Source organism: Trachypithecus francoisi, unplaced genomic scaffold (assembly GCF_009764315.1).
Source record: "Trachypithecus francoisi isolate TF-2019V2 unplaced genomic scaffold, Tfra_2.0 Lachesis_group17, whole genome shotgun sequence".
NCBI classification, from domain to species: Eukaryota; Metazoa; Chordata; class Mammalia; order Primates; family Cercopithecidae; genus Trachypithecus; species Trachypithecus francoisi.
In genome coordinates, this window is record NW_022681462.1 from 45,202,873 (window position 1) to 45,214,081 (window position 11,209).

Below are 11,209 nucleotides of genomic sequence, written 5' to 3' on the forward strand. Positions count from 1 at the left end.
CCGTGCAGGGGAGTTGAGACTTCAGAGAAGACCTGCCACCTGGAGTCCCCAACAGAAGGAGGAGAGGGAGTGTTTGCCAACAATAGGAAGTCTATTGATTTATTTATTTAAGGTAAGTTTAGATTTTTTTTTAAATTTATTTTTATTTTTTTGCGATGGAGTTTCACTCTTTTTGCCCAGGCTGGAGTGCAATGGCATGATCTCGGTTCACTGCAACCTCCACCTCCCGGGTTCAAGCGATTCTCCTCAGCTTGCCGGGTAGCTGGGATGACAGGCATGCGCTACCATGCCCAGCTAAGTTTGTATTTTTAGTAGAGATGAGGTTTCTCCATGTTGGTCAGGCTGGTCTCGAACTCCCACCCTCAGGTGATCCTCCCACCTCGGCTTTCCAAAGTGCTGGGATTACAGGCGTGAGCCACTGTGCCTGGCCTGAGTTTTGTTTTTTTTTTCTTTACATGAGAATATATATATACAGACACACACACACATCTATTTGCATATATACATTTATATTTACACACACAGACACACAAATTAGCTTGAACTATTTGAAATGGCCATTTTGAGCTTAAAAAGTTCTGGCCTGCTTATAAAGTTATTGCCTCTCATGTCCTAGTTCACGTGTCTCAGGTTTTCTTTGAGATGCTGGGCTGGGACTCTGCCATCCGTGTTTCCACTGGGCCAGCTGGTGCCTCTTCTCTGAGTCTCTGCTCACAGAGAGACTGAGAGACGAGAGGAGGAGAAGGGAGTCGCTCTCTTGGCTGCCTTCTTGCTCCAGCGAGCGATACTCCCGAGATAATTCACTTCCTGTAGCAGCAGCAGAGTCCAGTGGGCAGATCACTTCAGAGTCAGCGTCTTCACAGTGTCCTCAGGGACAGAGCCCTGGCCAAGTTGCACTCCTTGCCCAGGAGTGGGGGTTTTCTCCACATGCTCCTCCTCCAAGATCCTGTTTCGGTAATTCTCACGTTTCTGAAGTTGCTGCCTCTGTGATACCTGAATGTTTGCTTTCTTTTTTGATACCAGTTTCAAATGACTTAACCTTAACTTAATGACTTTCAAAGTACTTAACTTAGTACTTGCACATCTGAGTTTAACAGTAAATCATAAATATAATGGCCACTCTAACAAAGGGAGAATATTGCTCCCTTTTCAGTGACAGGAAGATGCCTGGCCTATCACTGAGATAGAGTAAGAGTAAGAGTAAGAGATTTATTGGGGGACAATTCTTGTGAGGGATAAATGAGCAGGGCTGTCAGAGCCCGGTGTCGTAGTAACCCCTGTGGAGAAGGGCAGGAAAGAGGGAAGGAAGGAAGGCTGGGTAGGCAAAGTCTTAGACTGGTTTAGCTCTCAGAGAACTTGAGCAAAGCTGTCGGGGGGTTCTCCTGCCAATCGTTCATCAGAGAAGATGCCCCTCCTGGGAAGGACAGGGCCCGGTGACGGGTGGAAGAACGTGGCCAGCTGATCTGAGGACCTCGAAACTTTGTTTGGAGACTTAACCACCAGACTTTTGAAAAAGGTTCCACAGTTTCTGTTACAACTATTCAGTCAGTTTGTGAAGAATGTTGAGCCCAGCTCCTTAGCTAACAAAATGATTTTATTTTCTAGGTGCATGCAGAGGGGAAAAGGTAATTTATAGTTCTTGCCTGAACAATTTGAGCAAGCTCAGGAAGTCATTTCTAGGGAAAAGCAGTGATAAGGGGGAATAAAAACTGGAAGACAGGATAATAAAATTGGCCCTGTGTAGTATAGACTTTGTCTCTCTTTAGAGCTCCATGTGGAAGAGAAGAGTCAGCCATTTTCCTCCTTCGTCTTCATCAAATCTCTCATTCTGTGCCACTGAGAAGTATTGCTTCCACTCTCCAATGGTCCCTGAAAAGCAATGCAGTTGTGCTTGAGAGATTGGATGGGAAGTCTATTCTGAATGTTTTTTCCATAAAGTGAAACTTTAGAGATAATTAAAAAGTGTGAATTCTTATTACAGGTACACATCACAATCTATTTTCTTTCAAAGACATTAATATTTTGAGAAAACCTCAGAATTATTGGCAGCATCATGTTAATTAAAAAGGTAATAAGGCCAGCCATGGTGGCTCATGCCTGTAATCGCAGCACTTTGGAGGCCAGGGTGGGAGAGTTGCTTGAGCCCAGAAGTTCAAGACCAGCCTGGGCAACATAGTGAGATCCTGTCTATACAAAAAATAAAAAACATTAGCTGGGCATGGTGGTGTGTACCTGTGGTCTCAGCTACTTGGGAGGCTGGAGGTGGGAGGACTGCTTGAACACAAGAGTTTAAGTTTGCAGTGAGCTGTGATTGCACCACTGCACTCTAGCCTGGGTGACAGAGTGAGATCCTGTTTTTAAAAAAATAAAATAAAATACAAAAGGAAACAGGCGTGTTAATATTCTTTCTCAAAATACTAGTTATGTAATAATGTTGTTCTCAAAGAAATTCATGATGATTGGCAGGCAGCTTTCCTCATGAGCGGGGAGATGGAGTGGTCCGTGATGTCACAGGTTATCATTACATAGTTGGTCATCTGGTTTTTCTTCATCCTTTCAAATGATGTGTGCTGAGCAATTCTTTTGACAGTCTCTTCATCTAGTTTCTTCCCCATAAATTCCATTATCCTTTTGAACTTCATGTTTTGGGTTCTATGGGGTGGGGGAAGGGCAACAAGTAGTCATTAGGGGATCTGGGGGAGAGAACAAGGGACAGCCAGGAAGCCAAATCTGGGAGAAGTTCTTTCAGTTCTCTTCATCTTGATATTTGTGATATTGTTGATCTTGCTCACCTAAACTTTCCCTATTGTGCCCAGCACTGCAGCTGTGTCTCTGATGTAAGAAACTTCCCACCAGCAGAAGGATCTGGAACTCAAGGCCTGCTCTGCAGATTCTTTTGTCCCATGAGGTGATCACCTGATGTGGTGTTCTCCCCCTTCCCCTGAGAATGGGGCTTCCTGAGAGCTGGACTTCAGTGATGATTATTGCTCTTCTGGGTCTAACTACTCAACAGGGCTGCCAGGCTCTTGTCTGGTGCTGGGGAACATCTACAAAGATGCGACCCATATTCAGGTCTCCCAGCAGTGGATGCCAGCACCTGCAGGGGTGGAAGTGGCAGGGAAGTGATGTAGACTCTGAGATTCCTTGGTTGTAGAGTATGTTTAGTGTGCTGGCTTTCTCAAGTGTTGGTTATGCTAGCAGTGAAGTTGTCATGTGGGCAGACTCAGGACCAGGGTGTTACAGACAGTGGTGTTAGCTGTTGTTTTTTTCTTCCTGGGAGCAGTGGTTTTCTGCCAAGAGTTGCTGTAATGGTCTGAGTTGGATGGCTTCCAGCCAGGAGGTGGAATTTGCAAGAGAACACCTGCTGCAGTACTAGTAGTGGGACATAAGCTTGCTCTAAGTTGACTAGGGTGAGTATTCTTGTTTCTCAGCTGATGGGTGGGACCATAAAGCTCCCAAGAGTTGATGTCTTTTGTATTTTGCTGGCAGGGTGGGTAGAGAAATACCATCAGTTAGGGGCAGGGTTAGGTGGGTCTGAGCTTTTGGGCGGGGCTTGATGCGGCCACTGTGGGGGATGCAGGGGTGGTTCTCAGGCCAATGGGATTATGATCCAGAGGGGAGTATGGCTGTCTCTGCTGTGCAGTAGAATTCGTCAGGGGAGTGGGGGATAGTCAGTAGCGAGAGGCCTCACCCAGCTCCCATGCAGTTGGTGAGATCAGTCTCGCTCCTGCAGCACCTTGCTCACAGCGCCTAGTTTAGATCCAGGCAGCCTGTGCACAGAACTCAGACCTGGCTCAGTCCATAGGCTTCCCTGCTGAGAAAGCAAGCACAGCTTTCCTCCTCCTTTTGTATACATTAACCTCCGTTAATATCTCAAACAGTTAGGCCATGGTAGTCTTTTGTTGAAAATCTACGTTAAGTATTCTCTTGAGGGGACAGGAAATGCTAGAAGTTAACTGCACAGTTAACTGCACTTCCCCTGTGTTTTTAATATTCCCCATTTCGAAATGATTGGCCAGCTCATCCTTTGATGAGTGGGAGAGGTGGGAAGAAGGAGCGGGAAAGGTGTGGCTGGGTGAAGAGAGGCAGGAAAGGGCAAGGCTGAATGGCCATGGACCAACCTCTATTCTGTATCCTATTGATGCCCTTGACTAGGCATGTTCCCAGACCAAACCAAGGGTCAGGCTGCTTATTCTCACGGCCCAGTAATGAGATGCAGATGAACTAGGAAAGAAGAGAGTTTAATTCTGTAACTGGGTACTAGGAGAAGGCCTGGAAAATATTGCCAGACCAACTCAAAATTACAGTTTTCCAGGGATTATATACCTTCTAAGCTATATGTCTACATGTAAGTGTACATTCATCTAAAGACATAAGTGATTAACATCTTCTAATCTATAATGAAGGTCTGAGTTTTGAAGACTTTCCTCTGGAGCCTCAGTAAATTTACTTAATCTAGGTGGGTCCAGATGCTGGGGTAATTAACCTTATCTTGTCTCCTGCTAAATCATGGAGGTTTATGGAGTTCCTTTAGACCCCCAATAAAACTTGTTTGTGGAGGTCTGGGGAGTTTCTTTAGGCCCCCAATAAAAACTTGTTTAATCCTTTATGGGTCCTGTTAAGAATTCCTTCATTATTTGTCATGCTTCAAGGCTCAGGAAAGACCCAGGCAAAACTCTTTGTGGGCTTTTGTTACATTCCAGCCTTTGTATAAGGGCACTGGTTCTTTCAGCTTTTAATATTTAACCAGTCAGTGAGTGCTGAAACAGTTGTTATTATCAGCTGTTAATGAGACCTGGCCTGCCACAGGCAGGGCAGAGAATACCACACCAGTCACTCTCACAAGCACTTGACAACCTGACCAGCATTGGGCTAATCTCTGAGATCTCTGACTTGCAACAACCTGCTTGGGTGAGTCTAGTTCTGTATTATTAAGACATTAACTAAATTGTGTCCTTTGGGTCAGACATATTGCTGCATATGAGAAACGGTCCTGATAGAGAATCTGTTAAATACCTCAGGCCATATTTTTCTTTTCAGAGAGAACTGTGACTCTCTCATAGTTTGCTTGCTGATCTGAGGCTTGGTAACCCTTATCTCTTCGTATTACTCTTTCTTTTCTCATGAGTCACCAGTGGTACTTAGCATCCTAGGTACTAAAGAACTGTGTCTGCAATTAAAATGAAAAAGACCAGGCACAGTGTCTCATGCCTGTAATCCCAGTGCTTTGGGAAACCAAGGTAGGAGGATTGTTTGAGGCCAGGAGTTTTAGAACAGCGTGGGCAACATAGTGAGATCCTGTCTCTACAAAAAGTAAGAAATAAAAATTAGCCAGCTATGATGGTACACATCTGTAGTCCTAGCAACTCAGGATCCTGAGCTGGGAGGATTGCTTGAACCCAGGAGGTTCAGGCTACAGTGAGCCATGATTGTGACACTACCCTCCAGCCTGGGCAACAGAGTGAGACCTTGTCTTACATATATATATATATGTTTTTTGTTTTTTTTTTTCAAGGAATGCTGGTCAACTTGAAATTCTACTTCTGGCTTTTGTAACCAGGTGTGAGAGGCTGAGGGAGGAGGCCAGCTTCCTACCTCTTACCTTAACCCTGAAAGTCTCCACACCCATGAACAATTCCCAGCCCTTTCAACTGGATCAGTGTGACTCCCACCCTTGTGCTGTGTGTATTGGCATAGACCCAGTGGACAGATTGACATGGTAGTCTGAGTGTTTCACCATTTTTCTTGGAGCCTGCAGGGGCTTCCTGATGCTCCTAGGATAAAGTCTAACATTCTGCCATGACCCCATGTGACATGCCCGCCTTTCTTTGGGGCCTCATTTTGTCAGTTCTCCCTGAGCTTGCTGCTCCTGCCCTCACAGCCCTTCCTCCTGGCCCTCAAACAGGCCCCCTTCACCAAGCCTGCTCCTGGCTCTATTTCTCTCTGCCCAATCTCTTGCCTAGTTAAAGCCAGCACATGCTTCACACCTGGGAAGGACCATGTCCTCTCAGGAAAGCTGTGCCTCAGGCCCCAGTCTCAGCTGATATGTTCTGGCCTCTTGAAGCCTGAAACCATCTCACATGGCACTCTCCTCGATTGGTGACCGTGTGTCATGAGTTAGTGGACTTTTGCTTCACATGCTAGACCATAAAATCCACAGGGGAAGGGCTTTGCTCACCGCTGTATCCCCATCATTCACACAGTACCTGGCACATAGTACTTGTACAATTGAGAATGAACAAATGAATAAATGGATAAATGAAGGATGGCTGTAACTCTAGGAGGAAAGAAACATAAAATCATTTCTTTTTAGCTGTTAGTGCATACTTATGGTGCAGGCCTATGTGGGGACAGGGTGTGCTAGGGCCTTCTGCATGTTAGCTTGAATACTGAATTTCCTGGGGCTGATTCTATTTCTTGCGTCTCTGTTCCTGTTAGATTGGTCCCTCCTTGCTTGAGCTGTGGACAGCTGGTCGAGTTGCAAAACACTGTGCTTTACCACTGTGGTGGCTTTTCATTCTTGACCCCGATTCTAACGTGTTCCAGTTGCTGCGTAGTTTCCACTGGTTGTTGGAAGCCTGAATTTAAATGTGATTTGTGGGTGTTTGAAAAACTCATAGTCCCATGTAATCTCACAGCATTAAACTTCAAAGCTCTTTGAAATACTAAACCTCAAAGTCGGCATGTTTAGATCCTAGCTAGTGAAGAAAAAGGAAGTAGAAAGAGTTTAAATCAAATGACAAAGATTATTTTCTTGACGAAACTTTAGTAAGGCTCTTAACGTATCTCCTATACCCCTCTGTGTAATCCCTTGAAAAATCCAGTTTTTGCAAGAAAACTATTAGGTCAATGTAGCAGGAACTTCCTACCCTCAACATCTGATCAGATTCTTCATCCTCCATCACCATCCAGGTGATATCTAATCACCCTGGTCTATCTTTAGCAAGAATCCTGTTGGATCACTATAGCCAGAACCCATCCCTTTCCTTACCCATGATGTTTCCTCTTAGGAATTTTCTATCCTTCCTTCTCCACCCTTCTACATGACTATAAATTCCCACTTGCCCATGTTATATTAAGAGTTGCACACAATCTCTTCCACTGCAAGACCCCATTGCCATGGTCCCTACACCTATGGAGATGGTCCTGACTAAAATCTGGCCTACCGTGCTTTAATAAGTGTCAGTGAATAATTTTTTCTTTAGCAGGACCAACCAATCAACCAACCACCAACCCACCAACCAACCAACCAATTAAAAGTCAGAACTCATTTTATCATTTGGGATCATAGCTCACCCTGGGGTGAATGCTTTTCTTTTTTTTTTTTTTTTTTTTTGAGGCGGAGTCTCGCTCTGTCGCCCAGGCTGGAGTGCAGTGGCCGGATCTCAGCTCACTGCAAGCTCCGCCTCCCAGGTTCCCGCCATTCTCCTGCCTCAGCCTCCGAGTAGCTGGGACTACAGGCGCCCACCACCTCGCCCGGCTAGTTTTTTGTATTTTTTAGTAGAGACGGGGTTTCACCGTGTTAGCCAGGATGGTCTCGATCTCCTGACCTCGTGATCCGCCCGTCTCGGCCTCCCAAAGTGCTGGGATTACAGGCTTGAGCCACCGCGCCCGGCCTGCTTTTCTTTTTTTTAACCATCTTTGTATTAGTCCATTTTGATGCTGCTGATAAAGACATGCACAAGACTGGGTAAATTATAAAGAAAAGAGTTTAATGGACTCACATTTCCACGTGGCTTGGGAGGCCTCACAAGTATGCAAGTACTAAAGAACTGTGTCTGCAATTAAAATGGAAAAGACCAGGCACAGTGGCTCGTGCTTGTAATCCCAGTGCTTTGGGAAACTGAAGTGGGAGGATTCACAAGCATGGTGGAAGGTGAAAGGCATGTCTTACATGGCAGCAGACAAGAGAAAATGAGAGCCAAGTGAAAGGGGAAACCCCTTTTAAAATCATCAGATCTTGTGAGACATATTCACTACCAAGAGAACGGTATGGGGGAAACTGTACCATGATTCAATTATCTCCCACCAGTCCCCTCCCCGCAACATGTGAGAATTATGGGAGCTACAATTCAAGGTGAGATATATGTGAGGACACAGCCAAACCATATCATTCCTCCCCTTCCCCCTCTCATATCTCATGTCCTCACATTTCAAAACCAATCATGCCTTCCCAACAGTTCCCCAAAGTCTTAACTCATTTCAGCATTAACTCAAAAGTCCACAGTCCAAAGCCTCATCTAAGACAAGCCAAGTACCTTTCACCCATGAGCCTTAAAATCAAAAGCAAGTTAGTTACTTCCTAGCTACAGTGGGGGTATAGGCATTGGGTAAATACAGCTATTCCAAATGGGAGAAATTGGCTAAAGCAAAGGGGCTACAGGCTGCATGCAAGTCTGAAATTTGGTGGGGCAGTCAAATCTTAAAACTCCAAATGGTCTCCTTTGACTACATGTTCACATCCAGGTCATTCTGATGCAAGAGATAGGTTCCTGTGGTCTTGGGCAGCTCCATCCCTTTGGTTTTGCAGGGTACAGCCTCCTTCCAGGCTGCTTTCACAGGTTGACATTGAGTTCCTGTGGTTTTTCCAGGTGCACTGCGCAAGCTGTGAGTGGACCTACCATTCTAGGGTCTGGAGGATGGTGGCCCTCTTCTCATGGCTCCACTAGGCAGTACCCCAGTAGGGACTCTTTGTGGGGGCTTCAACCCCACATTTCTCTTCTGCACTGGCCTAGAGGAGGTTCTCCATAAGGACCCTTCCCCTGCAGCAAACTTCTGTCTGGATATCCAGGCATTTCCATACATCCTCTGAAATCTAGGTGGAGGTTCCCAAACCTCAGTTCTCAACTTCTGTGCACCTGCAGGCTCAACGCCACATGGAAGTTGCCAAGGCTTGGGTCTTGCACCCTCTGAAGCCATGGCCTGAGCTCTATGTTGGCCTCTTTCAGCCATGGCCGGAGTGGCTGGGATACAGGGCACCACGTCCCTCAGGTACACACAGCAGTGAAGACCCTGGGCCCAGCCTGTGGAACCATCTTTTCCTCCTAGGCCTCTGGGCTTGTGATGGGAGGGGCTGCCAGGAAGGTCTCTGTCATGGCCTGGAGATATTTTCCCCATTGTCTTGGTGATTAACATTTGGCTCATTGTTACTTATGCAAATTTCTGTAGCTGGTTTGAAATTCTCCTTAGAAAATGGGTTTTTCTTTTCTATTGCATTGTCAGGCTGCAAATTTTCTGAACTTTTATGCTCTGTTTCTCTTTTACAATGGAGTACTTTTAACAGCACCCAAGTCACCTCTTGAATGCTTTGCTGCTTAGAAATTTATTTTGCTAGATACCCTAAATTGTCTCCCTCAAGTTCAAAGTTCCACAGATCTCTAGGGCATGGACAAAATGCCACCACTTTCTTTCCTAAAACATAGCAAGAGTCACCTTTACTCCATTTCCCAACAAGTTCCTCATCTCCACCTGAGACCACCTCAGCATGGATTTGATTGTCCATATTATTATAAGCACTTTGGTCAAAGCCATTCAACAAGTCTCTAGGAAGTTCCAAACTTTTCCACATTTTCCTGTCTTCTTCTGAGCCCTCCAAACTGTTCCAACCTCTGCCTGTTACCCGTTCCAAAGTAACTTCCACATTTTTGGATATCTTTATGATAGCGCCCCACTCTACCAGTACCAATTTACTTTATTAGTCTCTTTTCACACTGCTGATAATGACATACCCAAGACTGGGTAAATTATAAAGGAAAAGGGGCTTAAAGGACTCAGTTCCACATGGCTGAGGAGGCCTCACAATCATGGCAGAATGTGAAAAGGTATGTCTTACCTGGTGACAGGCAAGAGAGAATGAGAGCCAAGTGAAAGGGGAAACCCCTTATAAAATCATCCAATCTTATTCACTATTATGAGAACAGTATGGGGAAAACCGCCTCAATGATTCAATGATCTCCCACAGGGTACCTCCCACAACATGTGGGAATTACAGGAACTATAATTCAATATGAAATTTGGGTAGGAACACAGCCAAACCATATCAACATTACTTCTTTATACAACAAAATTGTTTTTAGTGTTAATCATGAATAGAGACAAATAATAATAATAGTAAAGACATTTAGTCAGTGAAACTTGTATTCAACTTTTTGTATAGACTCACATCAGTAAAAAAATCAGAATGACAATTTTAATAAAACTAAAATGTCTACAAAAAGTATAAGTCAGACAATTACTAAATCATACCACTGGTGTAATGTTTTATTTTCTTGATTCATTCTTAAATTGTAAAACAAATAACACTTAGAAAAGAGTAAATTTTGTTTTTAGAGTTATTATTCAAAGTCAGTAAACTTCCTGTATGAGGACAACTTTGTACTTACTAAACAAAGGTGTGAATGTTGCTGTTCACACTCTTAAATTTTACTGTTTTAAATTCTGGATATGACTGAAAACCCCAAGTCATTTCAGAGAATGAGAGAATTGAACAAACTCAGGTGTTCTGCTTCTTTTCCTTTACAACCATTGTGCCACCATCATCTATGCCAAATCTGCTGTTTAAACAGCAATATCCAAATACTGCAGGGTTGGAGACACAGGTTATACCTGAAATGAGCTTCAAGGATTCTGAATTGTTATGAACTTAACCTTGGAAGGAAGCAGGCAGAACTACATCTGCCTGCCGGAATTATAGAGGTAGACTCTATGCCTTGGGTTTCTGAATTAATTTCCATACACAGGTGAATAAGACATGAAAACAAACAACAAAAATTTTACAATCTAGTGGGGATACAGATCACTTTTATTTATTTACATAATAAAAAGATGCTTATTTGAAGCTCACATGCTTATAGTTAAAACTCAGTAGTAACCTAGCTATTATTTAGAACTTAGGCCAATAGGAGTTTTTCTTTTCTTTTCACTTTTCTTTTCTTTTTTTTTCTTTTCTTTTCTTTTTTTTTCAGGGAGAAGTGTTTTAACACTGACATTGTTTGGAATTGCCAGTGCATGGTAAAAATAAAAAGCAGTCAGTTGAGACCAGCCTGGGCAACATAGCAAGACCCAATTTCAAAAAAAAAATGCCCTACGAAATCCAACAACCAGCAGTCAGAATTTTAGTTGGCTTCATTTATTCCTCTTATTGCCTGCTCCCAGGGTGAACTGCTTCTACTACCCTCAGCTATGGAATGCCACTATTTGGGACTAAAAG

At 44.1% G+C, this 11,209-nt stretch overlaps 1 long non-coding RNA gene across 1 annotated transcript in view; it reads left to right on the forward strand.

Moving 5' to 3' along the window:
* The first annotated feature begins 3,358 nt into the window (after positions 1–3,358).
* LOC117062248 overlaps positions 3,359–11,209 on the forward strand; it is a 41,947-nt gene continuing 34,096 nt past the window's right edge. The window contains exon 1 of the long non-coding RNA XR_004428272.1: positions 3,359–3,410. This is a non-coding gene — a long non-coding RNA (uncharacterized LOC117062248). The remainder of the gene's footprint in view (positions 3,411–11,209) is intronic.